Consider the following 8613-nt stretch of genomic DNA (forward strand, 5'->3'; position numbering starts at 1 on the left):
AAATAATTATTCCAGTGGGGACAGTTTATAATATTTCTTTTAGTTCATAATATATGTTTTTCCATTAGACAACTTTGTCTCTTTCTATTACTGAAAACATGCAAAAAAAATTTAAGAAATAGAGCAACTAGTATAAGTTAGGTATGCTGAAAAATAAGAGCTTATCATTAGAATTAAATGAAATTTTGGAAGAATTCCACATTTCTTTAAATGTTGAAAAACTTATTTTCTGCTTTTGCAAAATTTGCATGAAACATAATTAACTAACTTTAGAATATAAATTCTTTATTTAATAGATGAACTACTGAAAAATCATTAGAGTTGATATATATTAGAAAAATATCTAATTTCTGCATAGTTATGAAGCTCAAATATATAATGATATTAACAAAAGGCTAGTGCTGACTTAAACATCAATTTGATAGAAAAAAAAAGATATCTTAAAACATTTTAAATGTCCATATTAAAACAAATGAATTCCTACCAAGATTTATCCAATGATTTATTTTACCCTAGGATTAATTAATGAAACTCATATTATTATGCCAAATACAAATAATGCAGTTCCCTTTACTGTAATTCAATAAACATTTATTAAACCTGTAACATCTGCAAAATATTATGTTAAGCACATGGAGATAAATAAATTTAGATAAGATCCTCATAGAGCTTAATGTCTAGCATAAGGATAAGAAACACGGAAGTGACTAAAACATAAAATAATCCCATTAGAAAATAGCAAAACATCCAAATATTATAATTTGAGGAAGGAAAAAAGCCTGAGGTTAAATTCTAATTTCTTTTCTACTAATTACCAGACTCCTTAGTTCATAAATTGATTCTGATCAACCCAGGAAAACATTTTAAATATGCTTGACAACATGAGTGGTAGCTAATGAAGCATTTCCTATTAGCAAATCCTCCCCCACATTAGGCTTAATTTTCTCCTAATAATCATTTTAAAAAATCTTGGGGAAAAAATAACAGATATTCACATTCTAGCTGTAGCTAAAGAAAAGTAAGAAAGAGCTGAAGTGTTTTCATTGTGATCGATGATTTTTACTAACATATTTCTGTGATGGTACTTTAGTTTACTAATTTCTTCATGCTGAATTAAGAATAGACAAGGAAAACTATCAGCCACATGATGATTGATTGCCATATCTTCCTTGTGGACATCCTGATGATTCCATTTATCAACAAAGTACATAAAGAAGATCAGAATCTATACTACAATATGCCAGTAAAATTAACTGAGTCAGATGACTGGCAGAAATGAACTTGTATTGAGTAGAATCTCAGAAGGTCTGATATGGAATTCTTAATAATGTTACTTTTAAACTGTCAATGATGTAGTACACTATTTTTATGTAATATATAACATATATCTGCTTTATGCACAAAAATGCATATTTTAAACAGTTGAAAAATCAGATGAAGTTGTAATCAGTGTTAATAGCAACAAAAAACTATTTTAGATTTCCTGAAGAGGGGTTTTGAAATCTTATTTCTTCCCTGATAAACAAACTTTCAAATACAAACAAAAACAGATTTCTTTAATCTCTAAAATAATTGAATTCTGGCATGGCTACAGAGACATTATATTTTGAAGCCTTGATTACTGTGAATTAATTTTATTTATAGGAAATATTATTTTGATAGAAGACTGAAGATTAAGATGCAATTGCTTAAAAAGGTATAGTAAAATAAACTAAACCCAGAATAACTGAAGTTAAAGAAGAAACAAAAACAGAACATCAAGTTCCAAAAGATTTCATTGCTTATCCTAGAGAGAAATGGATGGGATTTTTATATGGGAATGATTTGTTATAGCATGATAAAGATATAATTTGCTACACAAAGGAAATCATTAAAAGATCAATCCAAAGAAAGTTGGATTATACCGTGATTGCATTTAATTGCCACAACTGAGACTATGCAAAGAAAATGGATATAGAATTTCTTTAATCTGTCTCTGTAGATCAAATTAGCCTCTCTTAGGGATTCTCTCAACCACTTAGGGAAGGTATTGTTGAGCTTTTGATCATTATGATATAATATCATTATTGTCATTAAAATTTTTAAATACCTTTTTTCTTCTCACCATTGCTTACACCAACCAATTTTTAACAATAACTATGACAGCTCATATTTTTACATCTCCTTACAAAAAGGGTTATGACAATAAGAGCATTATTGTAAGCATCAGAATTCCTACTTATATGAGGAAATTGATTCTTGAAAAAGCCATTTACCTAAGATTACAAATGTTGAAGAAAATACTTAAATACAGTGGTCCATTCACTACACTACTTTAACAAAGTGAGATAGCATACATTCTTAAAATTAAAGTCAATAAAATTAATTTCACTAAGTGACCTCCCAGGGGGTAGAGTCATAGAAACATGTTTAAGACTCTCTCTATGCCAAAGTATAGTATTTGATTTGTGATGGAGAATCACCAACCTAGCACTAATTCTTTACTTAACAATTAAATATAGAATATTCACAGACTATTCACCAGTCTTGCACAAATTCTGTCTCTCCCAGAAAAAAAGTGATTCCAGCAGAATTCTGATTTATAGCTGTAAATTCAAAAAATATTGAACTGTGGAAGTCATAAAGGTATTACTCCCATCTTTTAGGTAACTATAGAAAAACATAAAACAGAACAACTGAACAGGTGGCATTGCTAGCAGATTATTTGATGAGTCACAACCTTTGCTTTCTATCAAATTCCCAATTATAAATTCTCATGTTTTAAAGTATGAAAATTCAACAACACAAAAGCTGATCCGACTTTTATAGTCCCAAGATTACTCTCTTCATGGCAGAATTCAAGGGGGTAGGAATATCAATGTAATCTGACTGGACAACACAAGTTTTAAAACTACTTTATGCAAGTCAACTAAACCATTTAAAAAGCTGCTTCTTACTCTAAGTTTTCAGAAAAGTTCTATGGAAATACCAAAGTACTTATTAGCATACAACAATGTGCAAATTTGGAAAGTAATATCCATTGGTGAATGGAAAATGCAAATCTTTAATCAATTATATGTTATACAGATATAGTCATAAAAACCTACACACAAATATAATTTAAATATATTTTATGAATATATTTATAAAATGATACAAAATTGTGCATTTGAATAGCTCACATTGGCAAATGTTTTATAATGCTCCAAGAGCTTTCTTCCAGACAACTTTTTAATTCATTCTAATTACTTTTACAGATGAAGAAATTGAGACATTTCATGATATGTCCTAAATGACACTGGTAGTATTATTAATAATATCTATATTTCTGTCATATATTATCATTATTGTTATTAAATTTTTATTTTTAAAATTATTAAAATCATCATTGTAAAATATTATTGTTATTAATAAAGTTTATAAAACACTTTTAAATAGAGTAGACCTTCATGACTAGATATAGCATGCTATCCACTCTCAAGGACTTCTGAGATTATTTCAGAAGATATCCAAGGTCAAAATTATTTTCATAATAATACTAAATGTTTTTAATATCTAATACAACAAACATGGATAGATATATCTCACATAAACAAAAATTCTTTGGAAGGTCCTTAAAAATTTTCAAGAGATCCTGAGACCAACAAGTGCGCTACACCAAGTGTTAAACATCTTAATATATTAATTGACAAGACATTTTTTTAAGAGAGTATGAACACAAATATAGCAATAGGAATAATAAATTCGAATGAATACACATGATGTCAAGTCAACACACATTTGTGAAATCCCTACTATGTGCTAGGAGCTGGACAGGATTTTTCTTTTAAATTTCTTGGATTTCCTACCAGCCACCAAAAACCATGATTAAGTGTACAACGTACATGGGGAGTGGGGGAGGAAGGTTTTTTTTTTTTTTTTTTTAATCTGACCTATGATTTTATCAGTTTAGGAAAAACCTTGGTGCGGAAACTCCCTCTATCGATGGAGATCAGATACTTGATAGTAATTTATAATTACCTTACCAATAAACTTCAAGTTATTGAGCCCAGAGATGCGGCAATACCAGTGAGTTACTAAAAACAATGGTGCTCCTGTGCACAACTGTCTTAATAAGCATTTATTAAATAAGTTTTTGTTACAAAAACTGTATGTCCTAGAGAAATTTCATATTCCCAGCCCTCCATAAATATTGAACAGATCTCTCCCCTCCTGGTTTACTAAGTTGGCAATTTAAAAGTAAAATAAGATTCCCCATTCCCAATCTTTCTGCCTCTGACAATATGCTACATTATTCAATTGTTAAACACAATTGAAATGATTGGTTATTAAAATGGCAGACTTTGGGGGATTTGTCAAGAAATGATTATCATCATCCCCATTCATCTTAAGTCTCTATTGCAACAAATTATCTACTTTTTCAGATTTATATCTGCTATGTCAAAAGATATTGTGGATGAGAAAAAAAAATCCAAACTGAAATTACCCCTAAAACTTGAGTGAACACAAAAACGCAAAGAAATATGGAAGGGGGAGAAGAGGCCACTTAAAATCCTTTTACAAAAGTTTAGGATTACTTGTTTCTCTGAAAATTGTACTAAATTTTGCACACCTTTCTGAGAAGGAGTGGAGGAGTGTCACTACATATGGTATTTCACTGCTGTTCTTCAAAGAAGATCGTGTAGTTTCAAAGCTGTCACTACCTAACTGTTACTAAACGCCTTAAAATTTAGGCCCAAAGGGAGCTGTTTCTACTGAAGATCTTAACTCACATGTAAGTTCACACAAGATTTACCTTATCTTGTTTCTTCCGGAGGGAAGCCCAAATAGCTGCTTTTGAAGTTCCTTTCAATTCTGAAATTCTGTGATTGCTAGAGGATGAAATTGCTGTTTCCTCCCTGACCTGTAGTTTTCGTGGAGCCTAGAGGGATGGCAGAAAGAGCAGCCGGATTGGTAAAGCAATGGAGCTCCAAAAACCCAAAAAACCAACCAACCAACAAAAAAACCCAAAAACATCAAGGAAAGCTGCATTCTGCTAGTTAGATTTGGCTAGAACACTCTCTATTTTTCCTGGGGGGGGGGGGGGGAAGGGGAGGAAGGGAGGGAAGGAGGGGAGAAGGGGGAATCTAAACTGAAAACCCTGGCAAAACCTCTTGCTCCTGGCTCCATCAAGACTTCTTAGACGAAACAGAAGTACTTTCAAAATCAGGGTTTGAAGGAATGGTTAGATACAAGAGATCCAGAATGGCCATCAATTTGGGCACGTGGCCAAAAGGCCATATGTTTAGAGGTCCAATCCATTTTTACAAGGGAGAAAACCGGGACCGTTGTCCAAGAAAATCAATCAAGTAGTAAGGGGCCAAGCAAGGCCTCGGTCCTCTAACATTTAAACCTGCGGTGATTCCGAGGTTACCCCTGGGAGCAAAGGACACAGGGAAAAGAGGGTACCACGATCGAGAACTGGGGCTGTGGAGCCTAGACAAGAGCTGTCAGATGCATCGCCGAACATAGGAAGGAAAGAAAGGAGCAGAGTCCCCAGGAAGGGCAGTCTGGGGCGTGAGTAGAGCCCTGGTTAGAGAAAGGGCACAGACCTTCCCTTCTGAGTCCTTAGAAAAAGTTATTCTTAAACCCCCAGCTCCTCCAACTTTCGTTTCCAATTTTCAACAACCAGTTGCAAAGTTGCAAATAACCCCCTTCCCTCGGGGCAAGGATTGGGAAGACTTCAGAGAAAGAGACTGAAATTTGTGCGATTCTCTCCCTAGCCCCGCAGCTCTTACCTTTCGATCTTTGCCACGGAAAACCGAGCTCACATGGGCCAAAGTTTCTCCCCGAGCAAGCGAATCAAGCGCTCCCAGAATCCGGGGCGCAAGGTTCGGCGCTAGCTCTCCTGGGGTTCTGCAGGTGATTGTTCTCAGCCACTTTATTCTGCTCAGCCCCTTGCTTTCGCCCCCCAGCCCCTGCTCCTGGGCGCAGCTAGTTCTAAAATAGGCATCGGAGCCGGGAGGAGGTGGCGACAGTGCCCGGGCACGGGCTGTCACGGCGCACGCGCCCCCCAGATGCGCCCACAGCTGCAAGTGCCGAGCTGCTTGGCAGGCGGAGACACTGAGCCCTGCAGCTTAGAACTACTTAGAGGGAAGGACAGTTGGAAGGGAGCTCGCATCAGAGGTATCGGACAGGGGCGCAATTGTTCTCCCGCACGACTTTTCTTTACTGCGATTCAACTCATTCCCCTTCTCTATTCTGCTTTCATTCTTATTCAAAGATCAGAAAAATGAATATCAAACAAATTACTTGCGCCGGGAGCTTCTGCTGGCAAAACCTGGTAGCCCCAGGAGACAAGAATATGCTGCTGCAAGTTTTGTGGCTTTATTAATTTCGGATTTGACACGTTATAGATTTATGGAACTCCCTCAATAGATGCAGATTGGCTACTTATCTATTTCTTTCAGATATAATCCCCCCCACCCGCCCCCTCCGGTAATGCTAAGAGAAATTAAAGCACTTGCCTATAACCGGATGTTTTTCTAAGGAGAGAGAATTTTTTTTCATGGTATTTATTTTATTTTATTTATTTAATATTTTTCCTCAGTTACATTCAAAACAAAAAAAAATGTTTTTAAATTTTTGAGTTCTAGATTCTCTTCTTTCTCGACTTACAATACAACCATATATGAAGTTATGCAATCATTTCCATAAGTTAAGTTGTAAAAGAAAACATAGATCTCCCACTCAAGTAAAAATAAAAACCCTCAAGAAAAAGTAAGAGAGAAAGATAGAGACAGAGAGAGAGGAAAAAGTGAGAGACAAAGACACAGAGTCAGAGACAGAGAGAGATCAGAGACAGAGAGAGACACATAGTGAGGCAGAGACAGAGAGACAGAGAGAGACAGAGAAACGGAAATAGAGATAGAGACACAGAGAGAAAGAGACCAGAGACACAGAGAAACCGAGACACAGAAACAGAGAAAGAAAAGAGAAAAAGGAGAGAAAGACATACTGAGTAAGACACACAGGGAGAAAAACAGAGACAGAGACAGAGAGAGACAGAGAGACATATAGAGAGAAGGGGTGGGGAGAGAGAGAGAATGCTTCAATCTATATTCAGACAGACAGAGTTTTTCCTGAGAGGCAGAAATTAAACCCAAGTCATTCTCACTCCAAAGCCAATATTCTGGCCATTAGTTCAAGTTGCCTCTGTAAGATAAAGTAACCAATATAAATCTTGAGGTGTATTTGTTTCCTCCTCACCTATTTGAGGCATCCGCATTCTCTTCTCTTGGGTAACCCAAGTTGGGTCACAAGTCATAATAGGAAATGGAATACATCTTCATTTTCCCTCCAACTCCATTGACAACATTTTCTACTTTTGACCAACTCCTTACTGAATCCATCATCCCTCCTTCTGAGAATCATCTTCAATCAAATCTCATGAAAGTATTGTTTGAAAGCTAATAAGCTTACTTGATGTCTTTAAATACATAACCTGGTTTACTACACTTTTTTGATTCTTATTCTTAGTCCTTCATCTCTTTCAAGATATCTCTGGGTAGCACTAAAACAATTTAGAGGAAGAAGGCATAGTAGGAGGATCCTAAATTTAGAGCTGTGAAAAATCCCTAGAGATCATCTAATATGACCTTCTAATGTCAGAGACTAGAGAATAGAATGGTTATGTGACTTACCTAGTCATACAGGAGTAAATAGAAGAGAAGATGTGAAATCAGGTCAGTTGACGCCAAATTCAGCACTTTTCCTACTACATTCAGATCACAAGTCAATGAGCATTTATTGAGGAAATACTCTGTGCCTCTCCATTGTGATACATTGCCTCTCAATGGAATATTCTATATTATTTGATACCAACTCTGGGACACAAAAGCAGATTCAAGAGGAAGGTGCAGAGCTCTTTTGGTCCATGATATGAGCCAAACATCCTTGCAGCCCAAGAATATTAAAGATGCTTACCACACCATATAAACTGACTAGTAACTTATTGCCATTTTTCTTCAGCCCAAGCCACAGAAAAGCCTTTTTGGGGCCTCAGTTGGGAATTAGACATGAGTAAGATAGGTATATAATAATATATATATAAGAATATAATGAGAAACACTTTTTTCCTATTAATTATTATTGATATTATTAATATTATTGTATTATATAGTATTAATTTATAAGATACAACTGTCATAAAAATTCCATGAGATGGAGATATTTATTTTGTAATGAGTTTTTTTAAAGCATGATTTCAGTCATATTCTCCTTTTCTTTTTTTTTTTTTTATTATAGCTTTTTATTTACAAGATATATGCATGGGTAATTTTTCAGCATTGATAGATGCAAAACCTTTTATTCCAATTTTTCCCCTCTTTCTCCCCACCCCCTCCCCCAGATGGCAGATAGACCAAAACATGTTAAATATGTTAAAGTCATATTCTTCTTTTCAAGAAGCTTTGAAAGCTCAATTTCCTTTAGGATAATAACAAGCTCCTCTGTTTAATGTTTCTTCTCCTCCTTCCCTCCTTATTCACTATACTTTGTCATCCATCTAAGTACCCTTACATAGAATGTCCTTATGCTTGGAATGGATTAATTATCACCACCACTACCACCACTACCCCTTAGAATTGCTAATTC

General features: G+C 35.0%; 1 protein-coding gene across 2 annotated transcripts in view; it reads right to left on the reverse strand.

Moving 5' to 3' along the window:
• The window catches only part of BVES (blood vessel epicardial substance), a 68689-nt gene extending 62682 nt beyond the window's left edge, over positions 1–6007 (reverse strand). Inside the window, exons 1-2 of one of the 2 annotated variants that reach the window (XM_051997456.1) lie at positions 5757–6006; positions 4775–4900 (exon numbers count right to left, since the gene is read on the reverse strand). The gene's annotated coding sequence lies outside the window, so the exon portion shown is untranslated. Of the gene's footprint in view, positions 1–4774; positions 4901–5756 lie in introns of both variants that reach the window. The other variant, XM_051997457.1, reaches the window with a different exon arrangement.
• Positions 6008–8613: the final 2606 nt, after the last annotated feature.

This window comes from Antechinus flavipes, chromosome 4, assembly GCF_016432865.1.
Source record: "Antechinus flavipes isolate AdamAnt ecotype Samford, QLD, Australia chromosome 4, AdamAnt_v2, whole genome shotgun sequence".
Taxonomy (NCBI): domain Eukaryota; kingdom Metazoa; phylum Chordata; class Mammalia; order Dasyuromorphia; family Dasyuridae; genus Antechinus; species Antechinus flavipes.